Here is an 18,553-nt window from a genome sequence, read left to right on the forward strand (position 1 = left end):
AGAAAATGGTTTGGTAGAAGATAAGGGTGACACAGGATGTTTTGAAGCAGGATGCTGTGGCTTCATATGAGTCAGCAGTGTCTTATATGTGCTGGCAAAACTCAGACTTGATATAAATATAATATATGCATGTATATGCATATCTGTATGTATTACATATTTATATTATGGTACATACCTAGTATATTACCTTATACCCCTGGTGGGTTCTAGACAAATATTTCATCCTCAAATACAGTATTTTTCCAATGAACATATCTTTTGAGTTTAGGTTTTGTTCTCAAATGCATTTAAACCAATCTTTTTTTTTTTAATTTCATTTTATTATGTTATGTTAATCACCATACATTACATCATTAGTTTTTGATGTAGTGTTCCATGATTCATTGTTTGCATATAACACCCAGTGCTCCATGCAGTATGTGCCCTCCTTAATACCCAACACCAGGCTAACCCATCCCTCCCCCCCCTCCCCTCTAGATCCTTCAGTTTGTTTCTCAGAGTCCATAGTCTCTCATGGTTCATCTCCCCCTCCGATTCCCCCCCTTCATTTTTCCCTTCCTACTATCTTCTTTTTTTTCTTTTTTAAACATATAATGTATTATTTGTGTCAGAGGTACAGGTCTGTGATTCAACAGTCTTGCACAATTCACAGCGCTCACCATAGCACATACTCTACCCAATGTCTATCACGCAGCCACCCCATCCCTCCCACCTCCCACCACTCCAGCAACCCTCAGTTTGTTTCCTGAGATTAAGAATTCCTCATATCAGTGAGATCATATGACACATGTCTTTCTCTGATTGACTTATTTCGCTTAGCATAATACCCTCTTGTTCCATCCATGTTGTTGCAAATGGCAAGATTTCAGGGTTTATTTTGATGGCTACATAATATTCCATTGTATATATATACCACATCTTCTTTATCCATTCATCTGTTGATGGACATCTTGGCTCTTTCCACGGTTTGGCTATTGTGCACATTGCTGCTATAAACATCAGGATGCACGTACCCCTTCAGATCCCTACATTTGTATCTTTGGGGTAAATACCCAGTAGTGCAATTGCTGGGTCATAGGGCAGCTCTATTTTCAACTTTTTGAGGAACCTCCATACTGTTCTCCAGAGAGGCTGCACCAGCTTGCATTCCCACCAACAGTGTAGGAGGGTTCCCCTTTCTCTGCATCCCCGCCAACATCTGTCGTTTCCTGACTTGTTAATTTTAGCCATTCTGACTGGTGTGAGATGGTATGTCATTGAGGTTTTGATTTGGATTTCCCTGATGCCGAGCGATGTTGAGCACTTTTTCATGTGTCTGTTGGCCATTTGGATGTCTTCTTTGGAACAATACCAACCTTAATGAAAAATAAAATAAAATAAAAACAACTTTTGATTTCTCAGAGCCTTTCAGTTTCAGGAATACAAATAAGGTATTATTGTTATAGTAGCATCTTAAAAATTTTATTTATCTATATTCTAAAGTATCTAAAAGTCATAAAACTAAAAGAAAAGACATTCTGAATACTTGATCATGATATTTTTCACATTTTTATAGGAGCTATCATGGAAAGCTTGAGCATCATATTCTCTGGGAGCCTTCCCTTTCAGATCAGGGTGTAGCCAGGGCTAATTTCACCTGCCCCAAGTCTTCACATCCTCCCTCTGAGGCACTTTCTGCCCTCCTCCCATGGACATCTCTCCATGTCCTGCCCTGCCTGGCTGTGTGTTCCTGACCTGAGGGGCCACAGTCCTGGGGATGGAGGAGACATTACAGTGTCAATGGGCTGATACACGTTTCCTTAGGAGGACTTCTCAGCAAGAGCAGAACCATTAGAAACAATTCACTTCATTCACATGTTACACTTTTTCATTCGTACCTTGTGATCTCCCTAGAAACCAAAAGCAATTCATTGATCAATCCTCTTTGCCATTTTTGACTATTGACCTACAGGGCTGCTTTTTCTGCATCTGCTAATATAATAGAGCCTTGGAAAAGAGCAAAGCATATCAAATACTTTTTTTAAATTTAATTTTATTATGTTATGTTAATCACCATACATTACATCATTAGTTTTTGATGTACTGTTCCATGATTCATTGTTTGTGCATAACACCCAGTGCTCCATGCAGAACATGCCCTCTTTAATACCCATCATCAGGCTAACCCATCCCCCCAACCCCTTCCCCTCTAGAACCCTCAGTTTGTTTCTCAGAGTCCATCATCTCTCATGGTTCCTCTCCACCTCCGATTCCCCCCTTCATTTTTCCCTTCCGAGCAAAGCATATCATCAGCTGGATTAACAGCAATGTGTGTATCCCATTTAAGCTCTTATTGTATGCTCCAATAAAAAGGGGCATTAGCTCAGTCTGAGAGCAGGCCACTTCACAAAATGACCAATTTATCTATTTGCAAAAAAAAAAAAAAAAAAGTCTTACTCTAAAATATACATTTTGATCATTTTGATTACCACAATTTGTGTTAAATATATATAATGCTCAGAAAAATACATTGTGTAATATAATAAAAATTCAGGATGTTAGAGGGAATATGTTAGGTTACATTGATTATTGTTTAATAATCTCTAAAGACAGTTTTTATGTTTTTTTCCCAATTATTCCAAGGATTTTTTTTTTAAGATTTTATTTATTTATTTAACAGAGAGAGAGAGATAGCGAGAGCAGGAACACAAGCAGGGGGAGTGGGAGAAGGAGAAGCAGGCTTCCCACCAAGCAGGGAGCCCGTCGCGGGGCTCAATCCCAGGACCCCGGGACCACGACCCGAGCCAAAGGCAGATGCCCAATGACTGCGCCACCCAGGCACCCCCCAAGGGTTCTTTTGACAATTTCTCAATAGCATATCAACCTTAATTTGTCATTCATAATAACTACTACTCAAAATTTATTATTAAATTTCTCTCATCATTTCTAATTTATCTTTTTTTTTTAGTATTTTCAGCACTTTTATCTTAGTTAATTTTTGATCCTTTTATCATAAGATCACTTTTCATGGATGATACATGTTACTCATCACTATGTATTATATACTACTTTCTAGGTTTTTTCACCTCCTTTTCTGCTTTAATCATCCCACCCCCTCGTGTTAAAACTTTCTGCCCTCAGCTACCAAGACAATATATTCCAATTGCTGTTTGTTAGAAATCAACATTTTAGTATTTCATCTGACATACAGTGTTTTTGACCACTTCTGCCTTTTTTCAGATGTTTTTGAATATTATTTTCTTGGAATCTAAATGTAAGCACTTATCTTGTAATTTGCCAAATCCTCAAGCCGCATATCTGACTTAATTTTATGCTTTTAGTCATTAGTAACCAAAACTTTGGCATTTTATTCATTTTATTTGACACAGTGGCATTAGAACCTTTCTCTTTGATTTTTATCTTTCTTTTTTCTTACATTGCCTTTCTCTCTGTTGAAGTTCTCGCTTTGTTCAGGCATCGTTCTCCTCACCCTGGTGAGCGTCTTTAGGAATGTAATTTTGAACCTTTATCAAGGAATTCACTGGCCTCCGTTTTCCCTAAGGCCTGTTTCCTGAGTCTGACCTTGTTCTTGACCTTGTTCAGAGCACACTCTCCCGTGTCTTCTCTCCCCCTCACTCCGCGTGTTGGTTCTGTGCATGTGGGGGAACGGCCACCTGTCCTGGTTGGCACAGAGGCGCTGGGTAGAAGACAGGCCCTGTGGTTCAGCCTCTCCGGCTCTTGAGTGATTCTCCAACTCCAGCGGCTGCCTCCAAACCCTCCTCTGTTCTGGGGGCTCAGCAGCGGGGGCTGCGCTGGGTTCCCGGAGGGAAGGCTACGCGGCAGGCAGACGGGAAGCCAGAGCCCTCGGCAGCGGCTTCTCAAGAGCACCTATTGACCTCCCCCGGGGAAGCCCTGGGAGGGTTAGTGGGTGAATACGCCTATGTGACCCGCGAGCTCAGGCCCCACCAGCCACCGGAGCCAGGCAATCGTGGGGCACACCCCCGCGTGGCAGCCTCAAGACTCGGGACACCGGCGGTGTGTCCAAAACTCCTTCCGCGGAGATGCTGGGGATTTGCAGTGGGCTGTAGGGAGACTAGGAGATGGTGTCTGCTGGCTTCTGGCTTCCTGGCTTCCCAGGGAGGACTGCAGTTTGTTCCTAAATGCTTGCTAAATTAGAAGCCTAAGGCTTGGGCTGCAGTTGGAGATACGCAAACAGGGCCTCCTGCAGGGAAGGCTGGGGAGAGGGTATTTTTGTAGAGGCTCCCCCTGTGCTGAGCCCCCGCCCCATGTGGGAGCCCCAGCGAGTCCTGAGAGCCAGCCAGGAACGGTTTCCCTTCTCCAGCCTTGTGGACACAAGCCCTGTTTGCTCTCAGAGCTAGGTGCTTTGGCTGTGGAAGCCTTGATTAGCAGGGTGCTAGGTTTTTGGGTCCAAACTGTACCCTCCTCAGGGAGAAGCCTGGAGTTTTGCATTCCCTCCCTGTTCTGTGTCGCTGTGGGGGGGCGGAGGGGGCAGAGTTTACTGTGAGAATGTGTCTCAGCCTCTCCTACCCTTTCCTCGGGGGTATTTTCTTGTTCCCCTGATGTGTAGGAATCGCTCAGCTAATTCCTGGATTTCCTTCAGAAGGAATTGTACCATACGTAGTGTAGACAGAGTGTGTCTGTGGGAGGAAGTAAGTTCAGGAGTCTGCTGCGTCACCATCCTGGACCGGAATCTGTCCCTTCCATTTTACAGTTATCACGAATATGTCAGATGCCGGGTGTCAATCTATTGAGGAATTTTGGTTACACATACATTATAAAATAGTCATTTTCGTATATTAAATATATTCATAAGAAGACTACATCATCTTTTGATTCTTATTGTTTCACAAATAGAATATTTATGTAAATGTGGCTAAGAAGACTAAATTTTTTCAACAGTAAACTGGTATTATTAAAAAAATCTGTTAAAATCATTTTATGCCATATGAATTGCATTTCATTTTAAGTACTTTTTTGAAAATCAGTAAATTTTAAAAATTTAGAGAATATGGGGCGCCTGGGTGGCTCAGTCGTTAAGTGTCTGCCTTCGGCGCAGGTCGTGATCCCAGGGTCCTGGGATCGAGTTCCACATCGGGCTCCCTGCTCAGCGGGAAGCCTGCTTCTCCCTCTCCCACTCCCCCTGCTTGTGTTCCCTCTCACGCTGTGTCGCTCACTGTCAAATAAATAAATAAAAAATCTTAAAAAAAAAAAAAGAATTTATCTACAAATTTTTATCTAATTAGCTTCGAATTTCTTCTTTTTTAAGATTTTATTTATTTATTTGAGATAGAGTGAGAGTGAGAGAGACAGCACAAGCAGGGGGAGCGGCAGGCAGAGGGAGAAGCAGACTCCCCGCTGAGCAGGGAGCCCAAGGTGGGACTCGATCCCAGGACCCTGAGATCATGACCTGAGCTGAAGGCAGACGCTTAACGACTGAGCCACCCAGGTGCCCCTAACATTTATTTTACACTATGATAGACCATGTCATGATGTGCCCTACAAGGTAGTCATAGAATCATTTAGTAACTATGGATATTAAATGGTATTAACTGAGAAAAAAAACCCACACATCAAACTCAACTACATTATAAATATTTGAGAAATACTAGAGATACAAACATACATGAATCAAGCCTCCTGCTTTTGAGGAACTTATAGTTAACTTTGCTTCTACCCCAATGTAAGATACTGTGGGAGGTGTAGGACCTTAAATTAAAACCTATGCACCCATGATCAAACCATAGTTAGGAAGTTGTTTTTACTTTTAGTATTCTACATATGGCCCATGAATCAAAAGATCCTGCTGAAACAGTACTATTTTTTTTTTGGAAAACAGCCAGCTGGAGGAAGGGGACAAGGACCTAGAGATTGAAATAATGGTGTAGCAGCAGGTGCATTGGATGTTCCTGATGGCCTAAGTTAAAGCCTCACATTTAGTCACAGAAGGAACAGAGAGTAGCAGCCAAGAGACTTGGAAAGAGGTTAGGGAAAACAAAAAAAGAAAGCAGATAAGATAATTAAGCCATCCTTTCTTACAAAGGCTGGACCCAAACAGTTCAGATCCCAGGGCTCAGAAGTAAGCAGGAGAAGACATAGCAAGGTCTTTGTGAGGATTCAGTGTCTTGCTAAAGACCAAAGAGGACAGCAAGTCAGCAAGTGCAGTTTTTCTCATTAAAAAAGGAAATAAAGTTTTCTAAGCTTTACTACACATTTCACTGAGCATTGTATTAAAAACAACAAAACAAATATTAGCATACATATTAATAAGCAAAGGAAGATGTGTACTTTTGCAAAAATAAGTTATCCAATGCAGTTTGCCTTTTTTTTTTTTTTTAATTTTGTAGGTAGTGAATTAGGATATGAGGCTAGTAAAAATGTCTCTCTTCTGGCCATATCAATGTCATATGGATCGTTAAATAGTTTTACAGAACATGTTCTCACTGGGGTAGATTTCTGTCAGTTTGCTTCAGTCTTTGCTTGGTTAACTCCTAATAATGCCATCGCCCTCAGCTTAAATATTACCTTTTCAACAAAATCTCTTCGGACATCCTTGTCTAAATTAGTCCTGGGCTCTCTCTTTTATAGCAGATTTCTGAAGACTGAATGAAACAAAAGTATCTGAAGTTGGTAGGATCATGCAGGCATGTAATGAGCACTGAAAACATTGTATTATTCCTAGTGTTGTTACCAAACAGTGTTGGGTCACGTAAAGTGTATGGGTTTGGAAATCAGATCATGACTGCTACCGGCAAGCAGTCGGCCCCTGGAACAATTTTCTTGAACTTCTGGACATCAGTTTTCTCACCTGTAAGGGAGTCAGAGGAATTATACCTAATTCTACAAGGCCCGAATTGTAAGTGGACATGTATGTAGGTGCTCAATAACAATTTTTGTTCATACGCACCCTTCTTCTAGCCTTCTCTGCTATGTACTTAAATGGTTTAATTCGCTGCAGGAAAGTAAACATTAATACAATTTCAGGATGCTACTTACTGAGGAGTGGAAATCTGAAGGTCCCCGAATATACTTTATGCTATGTGATGTTAACAACACCTGAGTCTTCATTTTGGTTCTGGGTAAACTGATCTGTTTCTCAGATTCTAATGAGAGGGTGTGACCTTGTAGGCGGGAAGTGCTGAGTGTAGTTAGTGAAACCAAACTACAAAAGGCAGATTAGTCTTAATGGGAAGGAGATAAAATACTAATAAAAGAACTTAATATAATTCTAGAAAATAAATGAAAATATAACGCAATTAAAATATATATGCAGTCTAAAATGTACAATGTGAAATCATAGAACAAGGTCATGCACTGTTGGAAGACTAACTTGGAGTGGGAAGTTTCTGTTTCCATCTTTCAGTACACTCATGGCTCAGATTAAAAGCTACAGCAGAAGGCAAACAAATTGATTCAGTTTTTACCATTAAAAATCCTGAAGTTCAGACCTTCACATTTTTAGCAGATTCAGGAAGACTCAGATAGAACTGGGGAACAGTTAGTCAAATCCTGAAAGCGTCCATCAGTGACAAAGCTAATTAGGGATATCCACTAATTTGAAGTTGAGACCAAGAATTCTAGCCAAAACTTTACAGAAATTGCCTTTCAAACTGTAAGTTTTGATGTAGAGTAGGATACGTAGTAACATGTGTGACAACTAAAGCAAAGTGATACATAATCTATGTACACAGGGCGGTGTGAACCCTGGGTGTGTGAACACATAGGAATGTTCTATAAGATCCACATCTATTCTGACAGCTTTTCATTTTTAAATTAATTTTTTTTTTAAATTTTGGTTTGTTTCTTTACTTATTTATTTCCCTGAATTGGGAGTCATGTTGGGCAAGGATCATTCATTCACCAGACCTCTTACCCAAAACAGTTAGTGTATTGGCAGGGGAAGGTTTTGGCTTAATAACTGGATACAGGTGGAAGAAAGTAATGCCAAGGTTGATTCATTAGCAGAGATGATATATCCTTGCCCTGCTCATCCTTCCTTGCAACTCCTATGAAACACACAGACACACACACACACACACACACACAAAACTACAGTGTTAGAAAACCTAATGATCAGCAACAGACCATTTTACGTATTTCAAATATGAAGTTGAGTGTAGCATGATAGCCTGGTGTCAGATAATCTTTTATCCCCTCCTGCCTCAATGACATCCTCCCCCCCCCCAAAAAAAACCTTCCAAAAGGTTAGAAGAATTAGGTGCTAGTATACTTGAGGTGCATGGTGATCTTCAAGTTGGAATGGAAGGATTCTTTCATTTATTTTTTGTTCATTTATCAAAGATTTAGCAAAACTTGAGGAATCTGCAACTGAACAGACCACACACACACACACACACACACATATTTACATATTTTAAAGAGATGACTTTGCAAATTTTTTCCATTTGACTGCCATCCATTGTTCCACATTAATGTAAGAGAAAATAATAATACTTACCATATTCTGGATTTAACCATACTGAAGCTTTATTTCATAGCATGTCAGGTATATGACACAGTATGTCATAGTATATTCAGCGAATAGCAAGACATCACCAAAGAAGTTAGAGAAAAGAACATTTTCTTTCAGGCATTGCTAGATTTTCTCTGGTGTTAACACTTAATGTGTGGTAAAACTAAATAATTAGTATAAGAATACAAAACTGTATAGAATTTTTTTTTAGAAAACAAATTATGTGCTTGATAGTTTATGTGACTATTACACAGTCCCTAGATTCCAAATGCATTTCAGGTAAAATTTCTGCAGTTGGGGAAAATTCCTGTGTTTTAAGTTGCTTCCCTGGTACTTGGGCATTGGAAGCATTTAAAATATAATATTGAGGAAGTTAATTATTTCAGGTCAAATCACAGTCATTTTGACTTCAAACAGTGTTGCGTATTGAAGACAGTAACATATCACCTTTCCGTTTACATTCTCTCTGTGCCGTTCTTCCGGGTTTTCTTGTGGTTTACAGATCACACCCCTTTACATTCTCTATGACACTTGCCTCGTCCCCGTGCACATAGACTTCAACAGAGCAGGAGTGTCTACTCAGCGTTCCACACCAAACAGCCACAGAAGAATTCCTCCCAGACTCCGTAAAGGATGTTAGCATAGCAGATGCTCAACGCTCTTCCAAGGCCCTGGTCATCATGAGCCACGTACATAGAACTTTGACCACGATATTCGGTGTAGCCCTCAGTACCAATAGCAGTTTGACTGAACTTCAAAAAGGCAGCCAGCCTTTTGGGTGGACCAGCCTTTTGGGTGGACCAAATCCCATTCCTGATTTCACTCAGCCTTGATGGAAAGAGCGAGCCCTGGGGAGTGGATCTCCATTTAGATTTCAGGGTCCATTTCCCTCTTAGCCAGAATCCTTAGTGGGAGCCAACTGCCTGACCATTCCCCAGGGCCCTCGGCGCCCTCACACATAGTACCTGGAATTTCAGAAATAACCACTCCATTTTGTGTCTATTGTTTTCTTGTCACAATGGGTTAAACATCATTTAAAATTATAAAATTAGCAAAATATACATTCTAGGAGATAATAGAGCACACTGCAAAGGAAAAAATCCTTTTCCTAAAAACTTTGATTCAAAGAATCTTTTAAACATCCCTCATTCAATGGTGCCTGAGTTGCTCAGTCTGTTAAGCCTTCGACTCTTGATTTTGGCATGAGTGGTTATCTTGGGGTCGTGATCTCGGAGTCCTGGGATCGAGCCCCATGTCAGGCTCCCTGATCAACAGAGAGTCTGCTTGAAATTCTCTGATCATCTCTCCCTCTCCCTCTGCCCCTCCCCACTGTGCATGCGTGTATGTGTGCGCTCTCTCTCTCAAATAAATAAATCTTTAAAAAAAATCATTCAATGTGATTTTACATTAAATATATAAATTTTATCCAAACACATTTTTATTAAAAAATAATAGAAGCAGAAAAATGTAACAGAGAACAACAATAATTTAACCCTACTCTTAATTCTGTTCTTTGAAGCTAAAACTAAGATTATTACTGTGACACATTTAAATTTGACTAAAAAAATAATTATTTTAACACAATTTTCTGGCACACATCAAATGCATAAAATGGTAGTCATCAGGCTCACAGTGGAAATTTATTAAAAAGTTTTCATGTAACTTTATTGAGTATTTTAATAACGCTGAAGAAATGAAATTGAACTTTGTTTTTAAACTTCCTGATGTTAATGGTATTATCAGTGACTGCTGGATGCGGATATGTATTTCTACAGATGTCATAAGTATTCTGAGAAAAACAAAAAAAGCATCCAGAAGCCCTTCTCTAGCCACAGATGGCTTCCAGCAGAGGGAGAGTCAGAGGAAGAAGAGATGTGTAGGGAGCAGGAAGGCTCGTGTCTGAATTTCTGTTAAAAGAATGAGAAGAGTCATATATAAATGGCAGGGCTCCAGCTCACAAGAGATGTTGTTCCTGAGTCCCATTCTAACCCCCAAACTGGGTCTTAACATCTTGACTTCAACACAGACTGTTCTATCTCCTATCCATCCACACATGCACACACACACACACACATACACACACACACACTCTTCATAAAATTGAGATTTCTGGCAGTTTGACTACAATTTCCCAAGTCATGTAAATAACATAACACCGCTTCTGCAACCTCAGTTCATTGTATGTGTAAGCCAGATGGAACTGGCTCTTTAGATATCATTATGCTTCAGGTATCAGCTCTTCTTAGTGACAAGTGGTTGAATATATAGAGTTATTTTTGCTTCTTTTCGACTGTGCTTCTCTTATCTCAGTAGAGTAACACTGAGCTATGTTGAAAGGTTACAACAACAGTACTCTATTATGTGATGAAACAAGCAGACTGGGTGCTGTAGAACAACAATTTTCTTGTTTTCTCAAATACTCACTAGATGAACTATGATTATTATTTTTTGCTAGTTCTCACTACGTGTATTTCCAAAGTAGGGACTCATCACCATGATCCCCATCTTTAGCACCTGAGATGCATCAGGGAATATTTCTGAAACTTCAATTGCTTATCTAATAATTTTACTACATTTACTGAAGCAAATTTGTTTAATAAGCTTTGTCATTTCCACAGCCCTCAACCTATTTCAGTGAAACTCACTTCATGTTACAGAAATGATACAATGTAAGGATCAAGTCAAAGTAAAGTGTGCATATCTAGGAAAGCTTAGCAACTATTAGAGGCTCAAGTCCATGAGCAAAACCTTCCATTTGAATTCTCTCAGGACATGAAGAGAACGTTAAGCCAGTAAAGGAGTAAGTAAAGATCAAGTGTCAGCCTGTCAGACGTCTATAAATCACAATTAAGTTGTTTTCTAATTATAAATGCATTCCTTGGCATTCAGCATGTCAGGAAGAAATGTTAATATTCTGACCCCGAGGTCTGGCAGCATTAGACCTGCCTGATTGTTACGCTTACGCTTACATATTAATATAAGGTGCGTCTTTGGTTCAGATGCCGCTCCCTTGAAGCAGGATGACAATTATTTCCCTGCCAGTGTCATTCGATTGGCAGGCAAGGTCTCTACCCATGCCACTCTCCCTGACATTCCAGAAACCAGGTGATAAAAAACAAGGACAGGAGAATGCTTTATTTAGACTTTTTATTTTATTTATTTTATTTTTATTTTTAAAAGGGCTTTCTGGATGTCGGCTAAGGAGATAGACTCCAGTGTTACATTTCACAAACTATTTGAAATATATGTTAGATTCCCCTGACTCTGTAATGATTATAAAAACTAGTAATGGGCTTTTTAAGGTATGCTGTGTTCCTCTTCCTAATCATCAACTTTTATTACATTTACATGTCCTGACACTTCTTTTCTCCCGAACAGAGTCTGCCTTCCTCTGTCTTTGGCAATCTCAAACCTTACTGGCTCTGGAATTTCTGCATGGCAACTGTTTGCTATAAAATAGTAGAAACGGTCTACATTCTCTGGTCTCATTCTGTACCATGAAGGGTCAAAAAAAAAGTTTAATTTATCCAAAAGATGCTGAAGTCTGTTTCAAAGAGATTTGTTTAGATGAGAAAATGTAATATAAAAGCTTAATTTTACTGATGTTCCGCAAACATAAACAAGAAATTCTTTGATGTAATTCTGTAAGTTGGGTGAGGGATTGTAAGCAGGCTCACATTAACCAAGTCCACACATTTTTTTTTTTAAGATCGGTTCAACTTTGTCATATTTATAGCATTTCACATTCCTCATCTATGCTTACATTGCAAAGTCAGAAAGAGATCCCTTAATAAAATTCTGTAACGCTTATTTTAAAACTAGAACCTTTGATAAGTCCTTATAAGACTTCATGACAAAATTTTCTCCTGGGATTTGAATCTTAATGTGTTAGCAAAAATTCATTGCTATAAGAAATGGAAGCACGGGGCACGTCACCAAATATGAAGCATGAGTTACTAGAACCATAGAAAATGATGTTCAGAAAGGTGCCCGAAGAAAATACACCTTGTTAAGGAAAGGGTGCTCATGATTTAAAGAGTGTGCCTGGATAGAGAGAAACTATAAAGTTACAAGGACTCTCCCAATTAAATAATTATTATTTGTTAATTCTCCCTTACTCTTGACCTCTCTTTGTCTTTCTCCTGCTCTCTCTCTCTCCCTTTCACACTCACACACACACACACACACAGCTCTGTACCCACACACATCCGCACATACTTCTCTTTGCCTTTTCTGCTGTCTTACATATTTGAAATTACCTGAGAGGGTTCACGAAATTTGTAGTAACATTAGAGACAAAGTCCGAGTCCCTTGGTATAATTCAAGCTCTTCACCTGTGGTGTGATTTATTCTCATAATTCTAACCCTATTCTCCCTGTGGCAAAAATTATATATGTTTGCTAAAATTAGGTCTAGCAATGCAGAACTAACATACTGTTCTATCAAGATAAACATGGTTTACATCAGATAATTATCAGTCTAGATATCTTTATACGCATATTATATGCAGATAGAAAAAGAGATAAGTACAAGTTTAACTGGTTAACTAGAATGACAAATGTGTTTATGAAAATGGATTATAATATGCGTGCATATTTAATTGAAATATTAAATACAATGTTTTCATTTAAGGAAAGAAAATTTAAATGGAAATCAAAACAATTGATGAATTTCAGACAGTAACTTTTAAAGACTCAATTAAGATTGATAAGAAAATTGCAAAAATAGGGCGCCTGGGTGGCTCAGTCAGTTGAGCAACTGCCTTTGGCTCAGGTCATGATCCCAGGGTCCTGGGATCGAGTCCCACATCAGGCTCCCTGCTCTGCGGGGAGACTGCTTCTCCCTCTCCCACTCCCCCTGCTTGTGTTCCCTCTCTCGCTGTGTCTCTCTCTGTCAAATAAATAAATAAATAAATAAATAAATAAATAAATAAATAAATAAATAAATAAATCTTTAAAAAAAAAGAAAAAAGAAAATTGCAAAAATATTACTAAGTTAAAGCCATTATGTTTTAAAATGCATTTTAATATTACACAATAAAGATTGACTCCTTGATATAAAAATTTGAGAAGACAGCCAATTATTATTTCTCCTAATTTTATAAATCACATTATTTTTTAAAAATCTTGTAACAGCTTGCAATAATAATTGCATTCAGTTTTTTAAAGATTTCTCACAGTGTTTATTTTTATTTAATTGTACTGAATTCTCCCTTCTTGCCATTTAAACATGGTTCTTTCCATTATGCCTGACTTCAATATTTTCCTTAATTTTTAATCAGTTCGAAGTATGTGTATGTTTGTAAAAGACTCACGGTAGTTGTATTAGTTATTTTTTTTTTTTTCACATTTAAGAACGTTGCTGTTGTTTTTGTTTTGTTTATCCATACAAAGTATCTTCCCTGGTTATATCTTCAGGCCATACTTTCTTTAGAAATTTGAGACATTGCCTGCTGACTTCTTGTTTTCATTTCACTTTGGAAAATTCTCAAGCTGCTTAAATTTCACTTTTTTGGGGAATTTAATTTTTTGGCCTGGATAGGTGAAGAAAAATTGTCTTAATGTGGAATAGATTACTGTACTTATATCCACTTTTTCTAGAATATTATTTGTTCTTTCAAACCTCATATTCTGCTCTTCATTTTTTTCAAAAAATGTCCCTGAAATATTTTGAACATCTTTTTGATCCATTTTAAGTTATTTTTAAAGAAGTTCTTTATTTTATTTTATTTTTTTAAAGATTTTATTTATTTATTTGAGAGGGAGAGAGAGAGAGAGAGCACATGGGCAGGGGCAGAGGCAGAGGGAGAAGCAGACTCCCCACTGAGCAAGGAGCCCGATGCAGGACTCGATCCCAGGACCCTGAGATCATGACCTGAGCTGAAACAGACGCTTAATTGACTGAGCCAGCCGGGTGCCCTCATTTTATTTTGTTATTAATTTTTTGAGTATAGTTGGCACACAGTGTTATCTTACTTTCAGGTGCACAACACAGCGATGCAACATCTCTATGCCTTATGCTGTGCCCACCACACCTGCAGCTCCAATCCGTCACTACACGATGCTATTACAGTGACATTGACTATATTCTCTATGCTGTGTCTTTCACCCTTGTGACTTATTCCTTCCATAACTGGAAGCCTATAGCTCCCTCTCCCCTTCACCCATTTGTTGATGCCCCCTATCCTTCTTCCATCTGGCCCCCATCAGTTTATTCTTTGTGTTTATAGGTCTGATTCTGCTTTTTACTTGTTTATTCTTTTTTTTTTTTTTTTTAGATTTCACATATGAGTTTCATATGGTATTTGTCTTTCTCTGACTGATTTATTCCACATAGCATAATGCCTAGGTCTATCGATATTGTTGCAGATGGCAAAAGCTCATCCCTTTTTTATGGCTGTGTAATCTCTCTCTCTCTCTTTCTCTGTGTATATACGTGTGTGTATATATTTATATACACACACACATCTTCTTTATCCATTCATATAGCGATGACACTCAAGTTGCTTCCATCTCTTGAATATTTTAAATAATGCTGCAGTAAACATAATTCTGCATATAACTTTTGAGTTAGTGTTTCTGTTTTCTTCGGGTCATGAGACTATACATAGCAAACCCTAAAGACTCCACCAAAAAAAAAAAAAAAAAAACTACTAGAAGTAATAAATGAGTTCAGTAAAGTTGCAGGATACAAAGTTAATACCCAGATATCAGTTGTGTTTCTATACCCTAATATTGAAGTATCCGAAAGATAAATTAAGAAAATAGTTTCATTTACCTTTGCACCAAAAAAGAATAGATTATTTAGGAATACACTTAACCAAAGAGGTGAAAGACTTGTACTGTGAAAACCATAAAACACTGATGAAAAAAAATGAAGATGACAAAAATGGAAAGATATTCATGTTCATTGACTTGAAGAATTAATATTGTTAAAATATCTATACTACCCACAGCAATCTACAGGTTCAATGCAGTCTCTATCAAAATATCAGCAGCATTTTTTTTCACAGAACTATAGTAATACTAAAATATGTATAGAACCAGAAAGACCCCCAACAGCCAAAGTGATCTTGAGAAAGGAGAACAAAGCTGGAGGTATTACAATCCCAGATTTGAAGATTTATTAAAAATCTGTAGTGATCAAAATACCATGGTGCTAGTACAAAAATAGACACATAGATCAAAAGAACAGAATAGAGAACCCAGAAATAAACCCACACTTAGATGGTCAATTAATCTCTGACAAAGCAGGAAAGAATATACAATGGGAAAAGACAGTCTCTTCAACAAATGGTGTTGGGAAAACTGGACAGCCACATGCAAAGGAATGAAACCGGACCACTTTCTTATGCTATGCACAAAAATAAACTCAAAATGGATTAAAGACCTAAATGTGAGACCTGACACCATAAATATCCTAGAAGAGAGCACAGGCCATGAGGTCTCTGACATTGTCTGTTACACCATCTTTCTAGATATGACTCCACAGGCAAGGGAAACAAAAGCAAAAATAAGATACTGGGCTCCAACAAAATAAAAAGCTTCTGCACAGTGAAGGAAACAACAAACCAAAAAGTCAACCTAAGGAATGGGAGAAGATATTTGCAAATGACATAGCTGATAAAGGGTTAGGATCCAAAATATATAAAGAAATTATACAACTCAACACCCAAAACAAATAATCCAGTTACGAAATGTGCAGAAGACATGAACAGACATTTTTCCAAAGAAGACATCCAGATGGCCAACAGACACATGGAAACATGCTCAACATCATTCCTCTTCAGGGAAATACAAATCAAAGCTATGATGAGAAATCACTTCACACCTATAAGAATGCCTAAAATCAAAAACACAGAAATAATAAGTGTTAACAAGGATGTGGAGAAAGGGGAACCCTTGTGCACTGTTGGTGGGAATGTACATTGGTACAGCCACTCTGGAAAACAGTATGGAGGGTCCACAAAAAGTAAAAAAAAAAGAAAAAGAAATACCATATGATACAATAATTCCCAGTACTGGGCATTTTTAAGAGTTTTTAACCTCTGTGATAACAGTTCTTCTTATATTGGACCATCATTGCTCTAATAAATATTATCTTCTCTCTAATTGATGTTTTCTGTCTTACATTCACTTTGATTACCTCAAACTTTTTCTTAGCGTCAGTTATATAATCTTCAGAATGTCATGCTGTTAGTTGTTCTGCGATGGTATCATCTAAAATCATTTATTAACTTTGCAATTTCTTTATTGCAATTTACTGTTATTTCTTTCTTGAGTGTTTTATTTTTCTTTAATTCCTGATATTATGAAAGTAGTCAGTAATGTAAAAGCTTCTGGTAAGATAATTTATTTTGTTCCCAGGAGAATGTTTTATTCTTTACTGGATTCCTCACATCTCTCTTGAGAGATATATATTCCATTTTCAAGACTTTTATTTACTTGCTTAGATATGAAAACTATCTAACTCACCAATGTGGGATGGATTGCTTTTTCTTATTCAACAAATATGAAATTTCTCTTTTGAAGATAAAGCTCAGTGGAGACTCTGAGGTTTGGACACATGTGCACACATGCACGTGTCAGAGACAGACAAGATTGTGTTTCTTCTCTTTTCTTGAGAGATTTTATTAAATCTACTCTAAAAACTTTTGCTCAGCCTTGGTATTTATTTTACCTCAGTTGGGAATGCCTTCTATTTCTGGTCATTCAGTCAACTGGGCTTAAAACCATGAATTTTTAATTCCATCAGATTGAGTCAACCTCTGTTCTTCACTTCTTTCTTGTCAACCAGCCACCCCAAAGAATTCTGATTTTCTTTCCAGATTCAAGGACATTGGTGATGAATCTCAGAAGTTTTTGAACCAGAATTATTTCTCAGAAGTGGGGATGGAATTAGGAGCTTCTTGTGTTCCAATAAAATCTTCAGCTGCTTGTACCAGTAAATTCCTCTGTTACTTTGAAGAGTATATGTCTGTTTGTGATCTTATGGGCCGTTCCTGATTTTTAAGTGGTGTTCATTTAACTTATTTATTTTTAACTATTTTTCTTCTTTTGTATGTAACTCTTTATTCACCATGTACAGGGGAAGATGATTCTTTGGCCTACTTAAATTCAAATATTTTACTCAATTTCCTTCCAGGTGATTTTAAAATAGACATATGATTTTCATGTAGAATTTTATGATAAAAATGTCTTTGAGACTGGATGACTTTTGTGTGAATGCTAAAATGAGATTTCTTTATAATTCTTTCTGCTTTGTAGTGAGTGGGGGCTATATGACCATGGGGGTATGGGCGTGTAGGGGTGTGTGCATGTTGGTAAAGATGTGTGTGTCATGAGGTTGTGTGTATTCGTATGTGGGATAGTACAGTGTTTTTTGAAATTCTTAATTGTGCTATTGTCTCTGTTAAACATAATATTATAATTTAGTAGCTGACTAAGCTATCATCCTTTTTGCTCTGTAGACTGTAATAGCACTGAGCTTCACCCAGAGAGTTATTCACTCCCATTGTATCTTAATATTCTCAGTAAGAAACAGCTGGGCTTGAATGATACAGTTAATTGACCTTTATCTCTCACTTCCTGTGCTGCATGAAATAAAGGTCCTCAGCAGATTTTTTAAAAGTTGAAAATACAATGGGTGCTGCATCAGCATGAACCTAAACTGGTCAGAGGTTAACACAGTACATGTTAGGATAGAAAAAATAGACACTTGTAGAAGCAACATTGTAGCTTTAGAAGTTCATTTGCACAAATAGGAAGGACAAAAGCAATGGTAGCATATGTTCAATGTTTCATCCATTATTAATCACTAAATATTGCCTATACAGACCATATAAGCTAAGACATTTCATACATGGTTACAAACCATAGTATATAGCATATGTTCCAATATTACACCTTAAAAATGCTAAACATTCTCTCTCCAAGAACATATAAGGGCAGAAAATTCAGTTTAGTGTTCAGATTTTTCCTAAACTAACTTTTTTCCTCCCTCGCTCCCTCCCTCCCTCTTTCCTTCCCTTCTTCCTTCCTTCCTTCCTTCCTTCCTTCCTTCCTTCCTTCCTTCCTTCCT

The sequence above is a fragment of the Neomonachus schauinslandi genome, chromosome 6 (assembly GCF_002201575.2).
Source record: "Neomonachus schauinslandi chromosome 6, ASM220157v2, whole genome shotgun sequence".
Lineage (NCBI taxonomy): Eukaryota > Metazoa > Chordata > Mammalia > Carnivora > Phocidae > Neomonachus > Neomonachus schauinslandi.